Below are 18,515 nucleotides of genomic sequence, written 5' to 3'. Positions count from 1 at the left end.
CAAAAGAAAAAGTTTAATCGTTGATGATTTCGCTATCTCTCCCAAGCAAAGAACAAAAGTCCACAACCTTTTAACCTTTTTCATCCTATTTGCTAATTACTTATTTTGTAATTAACCCGTTATGCATCTGTCACTGTATTTTAAATTAAATCCCTTTAATTGCTAGTAAGTAGGATCTATTTAGTTCCTAGTATGGTTGCATGGGGTCATGAACGTGGAGCTGCTGAAACACAGTTACAGGTGGCTCTCTGCAAAACTGCTGAAGTTGCTTAAGATAATGACGAGCTAAGCTGCTTTCCTTAGGTGATTTAACATCTAATGGCACATTTCCAATGGAGAAAAGTTTACTGCAAATATCAGAGGGCATTTTTTACTCCTTGTATACATACATCGCATTGGGCGCTATTTTGTTTCTTGAGGGATACAAAGGAAAACTAAGGAAAACACAATTCATTATAATTTTTTCAGTATTTAGATCCTCACATAAGAGGGGAAGCACTAAAGAGTGCATGGTGTATGTTCTAGAGAACGGCGATATGAATTGGCAAGGTCCAACTTCCCTTTGATATTACATAAAATTAAGAATCTAGTACTGATGCCTTGGAAGTGAGAATGTGTTCCCAGCAAGAACAAGTCCACACCTCTGCTAAGTTAACTAAACATAACTATGGGTTACCTCCACGGGCAGCACACCTGGGGGTCTCACCTTGTCATGAAACAGGAAGGCAAAGCGGTGACTTTAAAATTCGTGATGAGGAGCCTTTGGCTAGCCTTCAAGAACATCACAGCCTGTCAGCGAGAAGCGATCAAAAGCTCAAAAAATAGTTAAACTTGTTGTACAGAGCTGAATGATGACATCAGAAAGCTTACATTTGATTAGTAGAGGGGAATAGGGGCAAAGATGCAGCCATGGAATTAAATTATGACTCAGATGTTCCTGATAGCTGTATTCTGAATATGCTTAGCATTATATGACCCATCTTGAAATGATGGGGATCTGAGCAGGCCTGCTAGAAGCTCAGACTGATAGAGAAAACCAAATTACCAGAAGATAATGACTTAGGAAGCGGACAGCTCTGAGGGCGGCCTGTGCGTCAGTGCACTGAGACAGACTCACACTGGACACAACCCCAAAACAGGCCCAAGCCTCCAGGAGAGTGGCAGGGAAAGAGTGAGGAGGGAGAAATGCAGTTGTAAAGCCTTACTCTTCACCCCCTACTATGCTTGACGTTTGAGGTGGTCATTTGCAGCTCTTCTGGTTTGCCAGTCATTGGCTCGGTACCCTCAAATCTTTCCAGCTTCACTATTGCCTGCATCCATCCCCTATCAGAGGTAACGTATTGGGACCTCAGGCATGTATTTGTCAAAGCAGTAATGTATGAGCTGACACACTTTCCAGAGAACACACCAAAAATTACATGAGGGAAATCTTATCCACCCCCTTCATTAAGCTTATTAACCTCTCAGTGCTACACTGCCCCAGTACTTTTTGATGGCTACATGACTGAGGTCTCACCAGGGTGTCAGTCTGAGTTTCTCTGCTTTCCTGAGTTAGCAGGGTGGACTACGCTTTTCTTTTAAACCACAGTTCTCTTCTCTCCCCTCCCTTCATGCCTTTTTCTCCTCCCTTCTATGTTGCCCTCGTCTCTTCTCTCCTTCTGTTCCAGTTCCTTGCTGTGTTTGTATGGATGTGTAGCAGGAAAGCTGCACGGTGCATCTCCGAAGGAAATCAGACCTTTCTGCCCCGTCCCAAAACCAAACGCCAAGCCTACAGCCCTGATTACTCAATGTTTGTCTACTGCTCGTGTGTACCTGTCACTGGAAGAATAAATCCTCGACGAACATAGCTGCTACAAAGGGTGATCACCGTTCAGAGAGAGCTCTCTTTTAAAATGCCAAACCCAAATGACTTTCAAGGGTCAGCAGGAAGACACTGAATCTGACCCGGAATGAAGGCCCCGGAGCAAGGAGCAATAAAATAGGATGTGCACCCAGCAGCACAGCATATTGGACACATTAAAATATTTTAGAGTGTTCCGTTCTAAAGCTTTATGTAAATGTATTGCACAAGACATGATGGAAATTGGTACTTTTTCAGTGGATTTCATTCCTGCATTTAGTGTCATCTCTATTTAACTAATACGCAGTTTGATTTTAGCCAGGCATTCAGGGACAGCTTTTAGGCCTCATGTCTCAGAAGGAGATGCAGAACGGGATGTCATCTCTGCACTGCTGATAGCAGGCTTCCCCTGATTTATCTCAGCAGCATCACGTGGATATTGAAAAGGACAGTGGAAATTCTTGATCCCACAAGTGATACGCCTGATGGGAATTACGTGGAATATCTGGAACCATGCTAAAAAAGCATCAGGGACATCCTTTTCCTTTTGCTTTCTGCAGTGTCTTGAGCAATAAAATATTAAAAAATGACACACCAATCTAAATTAAGGATGTAGGCAGCCTCCCGTCCAGTGATGGGAAGGAGCTAATCTATCAGAACAATTTTAGAATTAATCAGTTTCATAAGTATTAATATATGGATCTAATCTACATTCAATGCTATCCAAATTACCTTGTGCTGAAAGAACAAGTTCTGTATAATGAAGAGAAACAAATGAAGCTCAGAGAAAAATAATTAAAGCTGGGAATTGGAATGGGAATTGGAGTCAGCACTGCTTTGTGTTCCGTGTTGAAAATTTATTCTTACAGTAACCCAGCTTCCTCATCCAAAGGTGGAGATGATAATACTCACCTAAGTTCCAAGAGTACGCCACTAAGATCTACAGATAAGCCATCAGGATTGCTATTATTAATATTGTGTATACTTGGCATGCTATTCCCCCCCCCCCTTTTTTTTTAAACTTCAAAGCAGTTTCACAGATTTCTGGTCTACTTTGTTTTGGGGATTGTTTTTAAGAATAACTTTTCTGAAGTCTATAATTTATTTACTACATTTGGGCATATCTTTTGCCACTGACTTTAATTCTATTTTACAGCTTATTAGTTTTATGAGATTTTGTTCTCTTTATGATGTGGAAACACGGTAGCACAGTGATTGAATGAACACCAGTTTTACTAACCAGCCAGATTTAGCAGGCTATTTCTTGTTGTATCCTATAAACACAATGAGCAGCCAATCTGATATTTAATGATGCAAACCATAAGCAGAGGTAGTATTTTGTGCCAAGATACAGTATGTGGCAATTACAAAAGCTCATAGTGAAATTTCTGTGGAGAAGAAACAAAAAAAAAAAGGAGCACGTAGTTTCTGAGCTGTTCTTTTGTGGGAATCAAAGTCGGGTATCTTTAGAATGAGAAGCAGATAAATAGATTAATTAGAAAGCCCCCAAAGGTATTAACAGAATGAGAGAAAACTTCTTGTCCCTTTCATATGTGGAAAGTATCTGCAACCAACTGTGCTTTTTATGGGAAAATTTTATAAGAACAGGATTCATAGATTTATTTTCCTGTTCTGCCATCAACTAGCTGTCATTCAGACTTTGGACTGAATGATAAAGCAGTTCAATTTTAAAGGTAAACAAAAAATGTATTAGCTTTTAAGATTTTTTTTGTATCTTTAAGATTCTTCAGTAACTTCATCAGGTTCTTTATAATGACTTAGAATTAGGATTTTCTTTGATTATACCCTCCTCCATTTCACAAACCTTCCTAGTATCTCTTAGAAGTTTTTTTTTCCCTTTCTTCTTTCTCTCCCCTCTCCTTGAAAACATCTTTGTACATCTGTACTAAGTGAGATTTTTACACCATTAGGATTTTCTGAACAGGCTCAAGAACTACAGCTTTATTGTCCATGGAACATATTGCAGTGCTGTCCTTGCTCACATACAGACAATAAAAAGAAACAAGTCTTAAAAATTCAGAATGAAAAAGCAGAGTTCCCAGTAATGACCCGACATACAGTTCTTGAGTGCTTGAAGTTGACAGCACTGGATCATTGAAAATATTTTAGTAATACAGAAATACATCCTCTCCCGAACAAACTGACATCACTATATCACTATAATCCATCAATTTGCAGGAATTCACAACCACACAGGGCCTTATTTCTCAGCTATTGTGGTCAACAGCTATAGCCAAAATACATGTCTCTCTTCCAGTCGTCTTTTTTCACTCATATATCCGTTGACTACATTTTAGGTCTATTTCTTCATGTCAGTTTTATTCATCCTTGTGCTTGTTGTAGTTATGGGCTACAACTCATGAAAACCCTACAGAGCTGTAGAAAGAAATACTCTGTTCAATTCTCCAGGACAGATTTAAGCTGTCACTGTCAGCACCAGGATATCTGTCAGTATTAGTCATCCTGCCAGCATTAAGATAATAAGAGAAAAGATAAGGGTCTGTTCTACAGCCCACAGAAGCAGAGGGAGTCTTTCTATTGACGTCAGCTATTTTGTACCACGTTCCTCTAGCATGGATTAGGACACAAAGAGTAGCTCCTCGTGCCAAATTCCATACTTACTTCTTCATGCGCACTCAGTTTTATTGAGCAGACTCAATAAAGTCTACTGGGACTGCCATTCCTGCAACCTTTATACAACTTTTACCTTACTTTATGCAGTCTATCTGGGCGAATAGCCAGGCCTTCATATTTTACAAAGGAAAGCCTTTTTCTCTGCCAGTTTGAGTTTATTCCTTTGCCTCGCTCTTACTCGCTGTACTTCTTTCACCAGGTTCAAAGAGGTTGGTCCTTTGCTGGATAATGTACCCTTTGGAAGCAACAAAACTAGCAGCGACGTGGCTTTTTCAAAGTCAGGCCCAAAATATTTGTCCACAGGACTACCTCATTTAGGGACATTACCTCTAGGGACAAAGCTGCCTGCCTGCCGAGTGCCATGGCCCAGCTCCTTTTTGACACCTTGCCAAATTGGCTCACGCCTCTGGGTTTCAAACAAGCTGCTGCCCTCAGCCACGGATCACGTGGCAGCCAACGATGCTCCAGCCACCGCTCTCCCAGTCCCATCGCCATATGTAAAGTTTCTTTTCTTTCTGATGCTGGAAACAGATGTGGATCCCAACCCACCCCTACCTCCAACATCCACCCCGGGGAAGATGCTGGGCGGGCTAAGCAATGCTGCCCCTGCCCCTAGTGAAGACACCAGCCGGCTGAGCAGGCAGGAGAAACCACGGACGTGACACCAGGCATTGGCAGACACGACAGCCACCAGTGTGGGAAGCTAACAGAAGGTACGGAGAGCTGGATTTCACCAACAGGTAAAGGGGAGCTATGCAACAAGTGGCCAAGTGTCACAGATCAGGGAAAGGGAGAGTAGGGGACCCATTGGGTAGCACAACCTTGCAAGGCCAGCAGGACCTATAACATCACGTAAGGCCATGATTATCTAGGTAATGGTGTCTGAAATACAAATTAGGTATGCTGCCGTGGTGGTGCCCGTGCCAATGCTGACAGCATCAGCCTCTTCCCGACCTCACCAGCTGAAGGAAACCCTCTCCCACCACCCGTGTCATCTCCCTAAATGGCTGCATCTAAACTGACGGAGCCAGTGGCACTTTTACATTGGCATAGCTTCATAAATATTAGGGACTTTGCCAGGATAATTTCACCAGCTAGAAGGAGATGATTATTTTTCTATGCCTCTACACAACATATGTATGCTGGCAAAATCATCAGAAGTCACTTCACTGCTCGCCTAGTCACAAAGGAGTTAGCGCCTTCAAATTAAATAAGCAGTAGAATGGGTAATGAAATTGAGTTGCACATATTTCTTCACAAAAAAAAATGCTACATGAAATTATTGCATTCTTATATTGTAGCATTATATTTTTGTGGCAATAGGGAGTTGGTGAAAAAAAGCCTTTTCCTTTCAGATTCTGTTTTTCCACTAGCACTTTTTAGAAATAACCTTTAGATCACTTTCCAGTTAGTTTCATGCAGATACAATTTTCCTTGCAAGTACTACTGTCTTTACATACTGCACAAATTAAAGGAGTACATAACATATTATCCTCAGAGATACGCAAAACCAAAGCTCCCCAGCTCAGAGCATAGACCACTGATGCCGATCAGTGAAATAACCAAGGCTTAGATTTACAGCAGACAGATGTGCTGCTTGATTGCCAGCTAGACTTCTGAATTTTTGCTTCAAAGATGAAGTGAGATAACTGAGAGGAAAAAGAATTTGTCTACAAGTGTCAGTATCCTCCAAAATAAAAGGGGCGTCCTACAAGAAGAAAAATGGGCTTTTTCAGTAAGGAGAAGCCTTAATAAAATCCAGAGACCAGCTTGCCGAAAGAAATCTGACTGGCTCCACACCAATTCATCTACAGTGGATGTAAACCCAGAAACTTCACTAAACAGATCATCTCTTACTCACTGCAGAGTGTTTATGAAAAACAATTCCCTTTCCTCAGACACCGTAACTGAATAGCACCTCCTGCATTTATCTCACATTTGCCTTTACAACAGAGCAAAGCAGTACTGAATGCTACAGATGCAAAGAGTTGCACAAAGCAGTGGAGCACTGGAGAATCCAGCCACTCCTAAGAGGAATCTTGGATACTGGATATTCACAATTGCCAGCATTTTTTTTTTTGGTTAGCAGCCTACTAGAATATTTAACAATACAATAGATTCTTTTTTAAACACACACTCATGATGAGGGATATTTTATACATAGTCTACTTTTCAACAGAAGTAAGATTTTAAACTGCTACAGAAAAAGCCCCATTTGCTGGTATTTGTGCATTATTGAAATAGACAATAGTTTGGAAGTTGGTTGTTGGAAGAACAAACTACATGCAGTGTCAAAAAATCACATTTACAAGCTAAATAAAGTAAAACAACCTGCATGCATTTTTTGTTTTTTTATTGTTGCACTGGGGAGAAAAGTTTTGACGTGCAGGTCTAACAACTTTTGTTTCTCATTAGAAACTACTGAATTCCCAAGAGATTTTTAAATGAAAGAAATCAGATGGGAAAAAAAAGTTGCAATGATTTCATTTCAAAAAAAACCCAACACATCGAATATATGGGTGACTGCCCATCAAAAGATGAGATTTGCAACTGAAACACTCCAACTCTGCAAAAAGTAAAAACTGACAAGCAGTCTGATCCTGAATCACAGCCTGATCCTGTTCCCATTTAACTTGAGAGAACTTCTACCCACTGTTTATATTCTTTCACGGAAAAGCAGCGAGAGCTTAAGACAGCAGGCAAGGTAGGCAGCAGCCTGGAGCCGAAATCTGCCTACACCACCCAGGAGAAGATGGAGTGCGGTGCTCATTTGCAATTCCATAACCCTTACTAGCACACCGTCTCGCAACTCAAATGCACTCAAAGGCCTTCATCTGAAATTTTACAAGGATACGAGCACATATCAATGACAAGTCTCAGCTGTTCTGGAATTGGATAGCTGCTTTCCGCAATACACTTCAGAATTTTTTTTAATACCATGTACTTCACCCCCTGAAGAAATCAATGCTTTTACATATTCACCAAATAATCCCTCACTCGGTGCTAGGATTATTTGTTTCTCTCTGTGTTCTTTCACAGGTTATGGATATTTTGTTTTGTTCTGTTTTTTAAATCCATGTAAAACAACTCTAGGTTGATATCTGTACCATGCTACACAGACTTCTCCCAGAAGAGACTGACATTTTTCTAGCTGCAGGTTGAGGGAATATTTAAATATTTTATATAAAAAGAACAGTTTCAGCTGGGATCCAGAGAGACCCTGCCACGGACAACACTACCTGCCTACCAAGGAGGCGCAAAGCCAGAGTTCCCATCAGAAAGAAGACGAGGGACTGGAACAGGAAAGACTCAATGCTGTCCCCCCGACCCAATGTACACAGGGAATATACGCCTGGGTTTGGGAGATGGGCACAGATCTGATTTGGCTGGCTCCAGAATCAAGGTTGTGGATGTGAATCCTGACATGCAGAGACGGTGCAATGTCCAGCCCAAATTCACTAGCTGTAGGGTTCAACTTGGCTCCACTTCTTTCCAGTGTATTTCTCACTATGGGCAGTTGGACTGGGTCCATGTGTAAGTGCCATAAACTAACCTTCAGACTCTGAGAAAGAGGCATCACAAAGCAAAACCTTCAAGTATTTGCCTACAAAGGACTCCTGCACTGTACTCAGCATTTTGAGCTCCAAAGTCACTGGTTTCTCCATGAAAGAAATAAAGCCTATTTCAGTTTGTTAGTCCTCTTTCATTCCTTCTTCATACAAACTCCTAAAATTTTATCTTTCTGGTCTTCCGTAAGAGTCAGGAAATATAAAGAAAGCAGTGGGTGTTTTAAAGCACTTTAGTTGCCAAAGTATGACTTGAATAGTTATAATATGTGATTCAGCTCAAATGAGACTCTCTCTGTCCTCAGCATTTAAAGATTATACTCCCTTACAGCTGTTTGTATTGCCAAATCCCAAACTTCAAATGAAGATCTGGCATTAGCACATTCTTAATCAGAAACCATAGCAAATGTCATCAGCTTTCCAAAGAATGGCACATAGAAAACAAATGTCACCAATAAGGAGGAAGATTTAAGAGGAATCTGCTGATCAGAAAACATCAGAATTAGCACTAATTCAGGGTTTTTACACAATAATATTTTTTTGGTTAAGAGAAATAACAGGATGACTTAAAAATGTCACAAAAGTACTGCCAGGGACCCTAACTAAGAAAAAAAAAAAGTATCCTTGGATGTTGCCAAGAGAACTGGGAACACTTCTACAGGGAAGCATATTCTGGTCTGCTTTCCCAAATGGGAATACTTTCCCAAGACAAGGTGAGTTGCAGACTCCCCCTGTAGGGTTTCAGTCTTCTAGCAATGGTGAGTCCATCATCGCTTGCATGAATTCCAATTTGCAAATATAAGCCTTAGATTTTTACATATATCTGTAGCTGCTTGCAAATGATTTTAATTTCAGTATAATGCCACACTACTGAGAATGTGCTAACACTCTCAGTCCTTCTCTGCATTGCCATTGCAAGTCAGCCTGCTGTTAAGGAAAACCGGGTTCGTTAATCTTGCCAGTTCTCTGCACTGTGTCATGTGCTGCTCATTAGGAACCATGGGCAACCAGACTGTCTCAGCTGATCAGCTGTAAGAGTTACAGGAGCCTTCCCAACCCTCTGGTAGCCAAGACATAAAGTCTGCCACTATCACAATTCTCTTTAGGGAAGAAAAGCAGCAAGTGCTAATTAAGTAAGGTGCCACAGTAGGCTGTACAGCAAATGCCATTCAGAATGAACATTCAAGTGTGAAGGACAGAAAGCTTGCAGTCTCTTTCCAAGAGACACAGCAGAAAGTTAAACACTGAATAGTCTCTCTGAAATTGTACAATTTGCATGTATTTTCCCCCATTAGTGTACGGCAATGAAAAACCCTTAGGCTTTGCTTTAAGAACTTAATCACGGCTTTCAGTGGAGTCTGGCTGTTTCAACAAGTCTGAAGTTCACCCTCTCAATGCAGACACCAGCTCCAACCCAGCAGCAGACTGACGCTGTCTGCCCATCTGACACGACAGCAGGATGGGTACCACCACAGATTTGAGATTCATGATCAGGATTTGTAAGAAGTCGTTTTGGGGCAGGGTGAAGTAGTGAAAAGCAGGAAAGTTTAAAAAGGTTTTCATCTTATAAGGTTTTATATAAATACTGATATACTACAGGTCACCTGTCGGGACTACTGTAAATGTCTTGCATGAGACAAGGTGTACACCTCACCATGTGGGACTAAAAGAGGTTTGCTACTTGGTGCATGTCTCTCGTAAATACAGTGCCATTTATGCTAGCTTCAAACACTACATCTACTGTAAAACAACCTTTTCTATTGCTCATCTGTTTCTTCAGTTAGAGCCTCTTTCCCTGGTGTAGAGCTCTCCTATTGCAAATTCATTTCCCAGTGGGTGTCCTGCCACATTCACAAACAGCGCTGGCTTTCCCTCTCCTTCACAGCTAACCTTTAGGCATTTCTATAGAACTAGTAGCATGGCCTTCCCAATCATCCTTTTGCAAAACTAAGCAGCTGTGCTTTACTAACTTGTTGCTCAGAACTCAAGCTTCCTAAGCCTTTAATATTTCTTGTTACTCTCATCTAGACTCTCCTGTTGCTCAGCAGGTACTCCAGCTGGGACCTCAGCGGGACAACATCGTGATGTGTAAGTCTTTCAGTCATTACTTAATGCAATCTACACATTAACTATTCTGGATGCTTTCCTTTGGAGTAAGCCTGCTTCCTTCAGTTCAAATTAGACTATGCTGAGATCACCCTGAAAGAAGAATAAAAGTGCCCAGTTACGTAGTACATCTGGAGTAGCTACTCTGCCTCAAGTTTTTATCTGATATTTTTCCAAATTAATTTCTGGTTGTACTCCTTGAACTTATGCATTCCCCCATTTTAGACCTGATGTCTAGACCTATACTGCATACGATGGCTAAACTTTCAAACAGTTTAGCATTTAGTGCCAGAGAATGTCAGTCAGTATTTCAGAAAAATAAGACCTAGCTTTGGACCATTTTTTCAACTACCTGGAAGAAAAATGTCCCATTTTTATTATTGTAACGGATTAGATGTCATTATTTTTCACATAAGAATATATCTAAGTGAAGTCCTAAATGTTACTTTATGGGAATAATCAAGACATCACAGCACCAGTTTTCATTCACAGCATTTTAAAGGTCAGTGTGCAAATGCAATATACTAAAAATGGATCTGCTCCGAGTAATGCCCAATCAAGTTAATGAAACTAGATACTGAAGACAAAGTTTATCTTTTTGTTTTACCTCTGATATTTCAATTTTTTTTTCCTACAGACTAAGGCTTTATTCAAAATGTCAGAGAAAAATGAGAAATTAAGTAATGCAGAAATAACATTTTCTTTCATTACGCACAATCTATTTATACAGTTGCAGTCTTTGCACCACTTTTGCCATGAAAAACATTACATTGATTATCACAGTTCATTCTGCTTTTCTTCAACTACAGTCTTATTCTATTTCAATTTGAGCATATGCAATTTGTAAAATTACTTACTGCTTCTATGTATATTAAATGAACATTAAAACAACATTATCATAACCTATCCTCTTTTGTATCAGGCATACAATAATCTTTTAAGCTATTTAAATGCAACTACAGGATTCTGAAGAGCAGTTTGGTCAGTATAATATGTAGCCTTTTGTGGGTAACACAAAGAATTTTTCAATTTTGTTGTTAGAAATAGGGTACTTTAAACATCATATAAAACATAAAATCGTAAATGAAATGATCCAAAGACCTGATGACTTCATAAACTCGTGACTAGAGTATTTTTCTTCCATTAAACACTTAAAATCTTCAGCTGGATGGGGAGGGAAAAGGGGAAATCATTAAGCGCAGTATGCATACCGCACTTACCATGCAAGTTTGAAACTAGAACAACTGAGACATATACAGAATATATAACAGCTATTGTACCTGCAAATATCTTTGGCATAGTAGTTAGTTTTACGTGTCCGTGCTTAATATCTACAGTCATAAGTTCTGCTGGGTTATGCTGCTCAGTTAAAGGAATAAATACACAGTTTGATCGGCATAATGCTTGTGTGCACATACATCTGAATCCACCCATTCAAGAAGTCCTTTGAGACTACCACATCCTGGCATAAAACATAATGGAAGACACGCACGCTACAGCAAAGTACGTATAACTTTCCCCAGCCAAACAATCCATATTTACCAAGCAGGGCTTCTGCTCTGCATAAAGCTATTCACATTTGTAATTCTTTCCAGCATGAGATTTCATACAGATAGGGCTTCATTGGTTTTATTTTTCAGATACATTTTTTCATATTTTTCCCTTGTTAATTACCAACAACATTAACTGCTAGATAGTCCCATCAAAACATAACATACTGATAAGCATTAATATCGGAAAAATAGTAAATAATAAAATTCAGAGTCTACATTCACCCATCCTTTAGTATTACAGGGGTTCTAGATCATGCCAGAGAATGATTAACCTATTTATGGAAAATACCATGTTCTGCAAAGCCCCTTTCCCAAAGGGCATTCTACTTAGAGCTGTTATGTGCTCTAACATTGCAGACACAAAAATCCCATAGGTCAGAAGACAATGATCCCATCCCTTGAATACAGTCACATATAGAGTGAAACATGGAGAGCGTGGCATTTTCCTTTATTTCCTTCCCAAAAAATTCCCAATGCTTGTTTTTGACTTTTGATGGACACTCAGTTCTTACCATCTATTAAATACTATCGCCTTCTGCCTGACTGCTAGCTAGTCCACCATGACCATAACTTCTCCATGTAAAAATCTTAATATTTACTCTCACTGAATTACCTCTGCTGTTTTATTGCCCAGTCACCCGGTGAGATCCCTCTGCAACTCTTCTCATTTGACTCTAGCACTGTCAGCAGGCGTTACTAGTTCAATTTAGCCCCCCTTTTCCATATATCAAACCACCCAGACTCTTGGACAGATGCCTACGGGACTCCATTGGTGACTTCCCTCCATTGTAAAACTTGACCATTTACTCCCCTTTGCTTCCTAACTTTTAACCTGTTATTAATTCAGGGCAGGAGTTTCCCTTTCATCGCACGGCAGCTTTACTTCTTTATGAGCCTAAAAGAAGCCTACTGAAATGTTCTGGAGATCCAAGTAGATAACTGGATCACATTTTTTTCCCCCAAATCACTTCTTCCCTTGGAGGGCCAGAGCAGACTTGAAAATTTTGACTTCTCCCTGTTAAGCCATGCTGTTCCACCTGCATGATGAAAAACACAATCCCAGCTTGTAATTGACTCGCTATTCCCATTCATTCCACTTCACAGCACTGACCCGTAGCTGTAGTTCGGTAACACTCATCACCCTAGTCAGCTCTTTATGCACATGTGACAGAGTTTTCTGGCTGCCAGAGAAGAAATGATCATGAATTATGATTTTTTGTATTTATTTTTTAAAGATGATTATTTCCCACATACGTTTTTTTCTTTACTTCTTTCTCCAATGCAATAAAAACAAACGGGGGAAGGGGAGAGAGGAGAAAGCCCTCGATGTGGTGAAGGAAGCTTTCTTGGAGTTCATCGCAAAGGAAGTCAACGAACCTATCACTGTAAGAGTAGCCCAGAACGAAGGCTTCCAAGATCATGGATGACTTCAAACCTTCATAGGGCAGAGAAGGAAAATGCAATGCCTTAAGGAAAGGAGGCTTATCAGAGTGGCTGTGAGCCACCCCACCATCACCTTCCCTCCCCCTGCCCTGTCCCTGCTGCCTGTTGGACAGCTTCAACCCAGATGGACATTGACACCAAAGCCTGAAAACCTGACAGCTGTAGACCCCAGGCTATCCAGGCACAGCTGAGGGCTTCGGGGCCCTTGGCTCTTGGGGAGCACACCCTACCCGCTGGCTTCAGCAACCACCACGGAGCCACTGGCCCAGAACATAGGGGGCACCAGGGAACTGCCCCCCTGCGTCTAACACTGGCTTATCTCACCCAAGAGGTTTTGAATTGAATTTTTCAATCAGAATTGTAATATTTCCATTTAGAATTTCATCCTAGTGCTCCTACCTAGTTCTGTTACCAGAGATAATAAAAATAAAGGAATAAAGCAATATTGCCACGCTGCATTCGACACTGGAGCTGTAGGTATAGGCTGATGATTTAATATTGCGTTTTTACTGTAATGTCTAAAGAATTTTGGCTGGCTGGTAAAGAGGATAGCAGACAAAGGCCAAAGTACAGTTACTCACACCCTGTTTTATGGTTTGGTTTTTCTCATGTTATGACATGAGATGCAAGAAACACAGCACAAAGGTTTCTATCAGCTAGAACAGAGAAATGTATGATTCCTTACAGAAGGAAAATCCACAGTGATATTCCAACAAATATTACTGACTTTATCTTTTGAGATGGTTATGACTATTCAAATATATTCACAAGATATGATATATGCATACACGGAGAAAAACAGAAAAAGCTTGTCAGTCTAGACAATAATTGCAACATACTGAAAATAGTTCAGTTGTAGCACACTATAAACAACTTGAATTTCCTTTTAAAAGTGACTATATTGTTACAGTTTTGTGTTCATTCAAAGACATTACATACAAGTCAGCTAATGCTTACTACAAGGGTGATTTTTTTCCTACTGTTTTCCACAGTTTTAATTTTACAAAATAATTCCTATAGATCAACCTTGCTAAAAATACTTGAAAGCAAAGAAGTAAAAGCCAAAGCTACTCTTTCTGGAGATGTTTTCCAAGCAAAATCCAGGTTCCAGTTCCCTGTATTCTAATGCTGGCAGTCTGTTATTTTTCCTCTAACTGTCTGACCAAGATCCCAAATCTGAAAAAAAATAGCAAGCTCTAAGAATATTCAGGTCTAGAAATGCACGCTACAAAACAAAACAAACACTACTTTTACTCTACAATAGCCTTCTTTAATTTTACATGTGTTTTAACAGAAAGTGAAGGCAAGGTCAAAACAAATCCAAGAAGGGGGAGCAAGGGGGGGTGGGGCTTTCACAGATTAAACTATTATACACTACAGAATTTTGCATAAACCCATAAATAGGTAAGACAGAAAACAAAAACACATGAAAGAGTTGAAAAATGAAACAATGTAGGTTTTAAGAGCCAAGATTAATCATCCCTATTTTCTTTGAAAAACAGCATTCCAAAAAAGCATCACCAAAATGTGAGATGCCACAATAAAAAGATGTATTATGTACCAACAAATACTTAGTGTTTGAAGACGCATCACAAAAACTGCATCAGTCTTGAAATAGGTATTTAATCCCACAGCAGACAATCCTTAGTTTAACTGGGTACGAAGAAAAGTGGCTAAGATGTCAGTTTGTCCATATTCAGCTTAGAGAAATATGCTTTATTTTTATTTATTTTTTGCTGCTGGTAACAAAACCAGAAGAAATGGGATTTTATGTTTAACACAGCATATCTTCGCTGTGTTAACCTGAAAGAACTTCTTATTCTAAATCTCAGCTCCACACACAATGATATTTGTGTGGCAAATATCATGGATAAAAATGAACCTAGTTTAGTCTTTCTGCCAGGACATATCACAGGCAGGGAGTTAACTTTTCACTTTCCCAGTCACAAAATATCAAGTTTTGTTACATTCTTTGAAATGTTAATATTTGATTCCCTTTTAGCATCCTTTACAACTCTCACCTAATTTAAGGGCAATAGGTTATGGTAACTTATATTACTGCCCTGGACACTTTTTTTTTTTGGTATGCTTTTATCTTGTGCCAAAATTGCCTAAGTGCATATGAATTAGGTGGTTTGGTTTCGTTTTTTTTTTTTTTTTTTTTTTTGGTTAAGAATATGTCTACATTTAAATGAATGATCTTGCCTTCTGCCTGAACATTCCCCAAGCAGCATTTCTGACCATGTCAGCATCTCGCTATTGTTCCTGTCCGTACCCACCGCATCTGTTCCACAGAAGTTACATCCCCCCCCACCCCCAGCCCCATAAATCACACCGTGTTTTACACGCAAGCCCCTGACGGAACTGAAAGCCTCTGACAGACTGTCCCCGACAGCCCATCGAGAAGGTGGCAGCGACGTGACCCAGGCTGGGCACCGCGTCCGCCCTGCTCTTGCTCTGGCAGAGGGGAGCCCAACAGATCTCTGCCGCCTTCTGCCTTTCAAAAAGCTTCCTGAATGCCACATCTTGAAGAGCACAAAGAGGAAACGCGCATTTAGGAACGGATCCATTGGCTGCAGCACAGCCTGCAGAGCAGCAAGAGAGAAAAAGCAGAGAGAGGACTCACCACGATACATCCGCACGTAGGGAGCACGGGTTTGGTAGCAACCCTCAACAGCCTGGAAGCTGATACTCTTTTTCTCTGGTCTTTTCCTTTCTCAGTCCCCCCCACTCCTAATTTCCCCATTTAAGGCAGAAAATAACAAGGCAGAAGACGCCAAGAGACTTTCATGACATAAACAATAAGGCCTTCCTGTGCCAACATTTCCTTTAAAAACACTTGCCAATAAAGCTCCTGGAGGCCAGTGAGAGAAAGAAATGCCGAAACAGCCGTGACATGAACTTGGCATATTTTCTGACTCACTCACTTCCCTTGAGACAATCCCGCCAAGAGAACGTTGAAGGATAATGGGAAAAGAAAATTTCTTCCACGGCGCAGGGCTCCGGCTACCCGTGCTATACAAGAAAACTGCCAATTAACTTTATTTCTGTTTACCTACAGACGCGCTCATGCAGCCACCTCCGCTGGCATGTTTCCTGACTCACACGCTTGTGTTTGCACATTCATCTTGCAATCCTGATGTCTGAAACAGGCAAGGAGGCTTTTTCTTTTTTTTCCCTTTAAATACTGAGAATCCCTCACTTGAAATAATTTCTGAAAAGCAGAGAGAATGATCGATAATGTATAGAGGGAAGTCAAACAGCTGGCTGTTTCAACTATTACATCCAATTTTCCTTTTCCCTTATCCCTGCTATTTCTACCTCTTTAGTGCTATTACAATTTTTAAGTGCCAGGCACTCTAGTCTACAAAATATGAAGGATATCTGTATCTGCAAGGTCCTATATCTGGCATGAAAGTTTTTCAAGATCACTTTGCTTTGTTAATCCATCTCGTTTTGAGTAATATCATGCTTCAAAAATGCAGTGGCAGGTTAAGGATCAGAAATTGGAGTCCCTTTGGAAACCAGCATCCTGCAGGCACAGCCGCACGGTCACTCACTTGCTCCCGGGGTCAGGCTGTCCCTCGTCCGAAGTTTCTGTCTCTTTGGGGAGGGGGTGTCTGATTACAGGTCTCAGCGCTGCGATGGGGAGATGCCTCCTCTTCCTCTCACACACATCCAGTTGTGGGGACCCCGTGAAGCTCCAGCCGCCCCAGAGAACGGACCTCGCATCCCGTCACCACTCACGCTCACTCCCAGTGTCTGAGAAGGCAGCCGAGGCTGCCAAGTGCTCCGCACTCGGCTGAGGGTTGTTATTGTTGCTGGGGTTTCTTTGGTTTTGCATTCGACTTCTTAGATTAGCATCAGGGTATCGCATATCAAAATAACCACTAGTGAGGGTTTGCTGGCCTGCTCAGAAGTGAGGGTTCACCATACCTACAGCTGCATAATTTCACTGTAATGTAGTCTGAGATCATACCCCCCTTGTTTTTTACTCTCTAATAACTTGCTTGCTTGCTGCTCTAGCGCTTTGCCTTGTATTGTGCTCAGCCAGCCTCCCGATGATCCTCTAAGAGCCTGCCTACCCTTGAAGACCCTCAGCAATTCCTTCCAAGCCACCTTTCCTCCCAGGCCACCAGAGCTGCTCTTCTCATGGCACTGCTCGATCTACCCCTGAAAATCTGCTGATACAGCAACAGCACCTAGTGGTCACAATTTACTTTTTTTTTTTTTTTTTTTGGCATTGCTAGCTAGCATGGCTCTGCTTGCAAAATACTGTAGCATGCTCTAATGTGTATAATCAACGGTATGATTTATCTGCCGGCTCACCTTTACTCCTGCTAAGCACCTTGTCAACATGCGCATGTAGTGCAGGCCTCTTTTCTCTTAACCAATTTTTCTGTCCGCTGGCTAAGCTAACACTGGTTCGTTTTTAGGCTTGTTTTCATCAAAACCTGAGAAAAGAGGTGTTTTTTGTAACGACACCACGGCGAATCGTCTGTGGTTGGTTGGCAAACTCCAAAATTCAGGGCTGGGACAGAAATATTCAGAAAAGCTGACTTGCTCAAGAAATGAAAGCCCTTCTGACAATCTTCCAGAGAACCCCTGAGGAAAAGGGAGGGAACCAGAGAGACTCAAGGAAAATGGATGGGAGCCCAGCGTGGAGATTCAAGCCAGAGCGGTTCCTGGCCAAGAAGGAAGGCTGGCAAGTAGACAAATACAGGCTTTCATAGGCAGCATTGTAAACAAGACATTAAAAATATTAATCCATTTAGATTTCAAGCACCAAGATGAGATTTACTTAAGAAGCAGAATTATGCTGGTAATGGCTCCTCAAACATTTCAGCTGAATGTCAAAACTTTCGCTCAACTGTATCAAGTGAAAACACAGGGAGCTGTTGACGCTACAATATTCAGACAGTCAATCCTATGGCAGAGCTGGAAAAACACAGGGGAAGGCAAAGGAACGCTTCAGCCTTGGGCAGAAACTCAAGCCCTCGCAAGGAAACTGCATTCACAAATCATTTTTACCTTCATTTCTGCACCAAAATAATAAACCAAAGGAGTGAGATAGTTTCTCAAAACCAAACTTCCTTGCAGAAATTTTTTCAAATAAAACACAGATTACCTCTAATAAAATCCTTTGTTTTCAAGTAGGAATGGTCACCTAGAACAGAATGTCTTTCCATATGAAAGTTCAAAAATAAAAACGGGGGGATAGAGAAAAAAGTATTAGGTGTTCAAAGTCTATTTGAAGTTCCTTCTTTCCTACTGGAGCCATTATGTCTTCCCCTTTTCCAATAGAAAAGGCACATTTACTCTAAATGATTTTTTTTTTTAAAGTCATTAGAA

General features: G+C 40.8%; 1 protein-coding gene across 9 annotated transcripts in view; it reads right to left on the bottom strand.

Annotated features, from left to right (window-relative positions):
- Window positions 1-18,515, bottom strand: part of THRB (thyroid hormone receptor beta) — a 167,070-nt gene that overhangs the window by 63,341 nt on the left and 85,214 nt on the right. The window contains exon 1 of one of the 9 annotated variants that reach the window (XM_083824296.1): window positions 16,724-17,391. The exons of 7 other annotated variants lie outside the window; for them this stretch is intronic. The gene's annotated coding sequence lies outside the window, so the exon portion shown is untranslated. Of the gene's footprint in view, window positions 1-15,789; window positions 16,149-16,723; window positions 17,392-18,515 lie in introns of those variants that run through there. One more of the 9 variants, XM_083824295.1, reaches the window with a different exon arrangement.

The sequence above is a fragment of the Anser anser genome (assembly GCF_964211835.1).
Source record: "Anser anser genome assembly, chromosome: 2".
Classification (NCBI taxonomy): domain Eukaryota; kingdom Metazoa; phylum Chordata; class Aves; order Anseriformes; family Anatidae; genus Anser; species Anser anser.
This window is presented reverse-complemented; position numbering and strand designations above follow the sequence as displayed.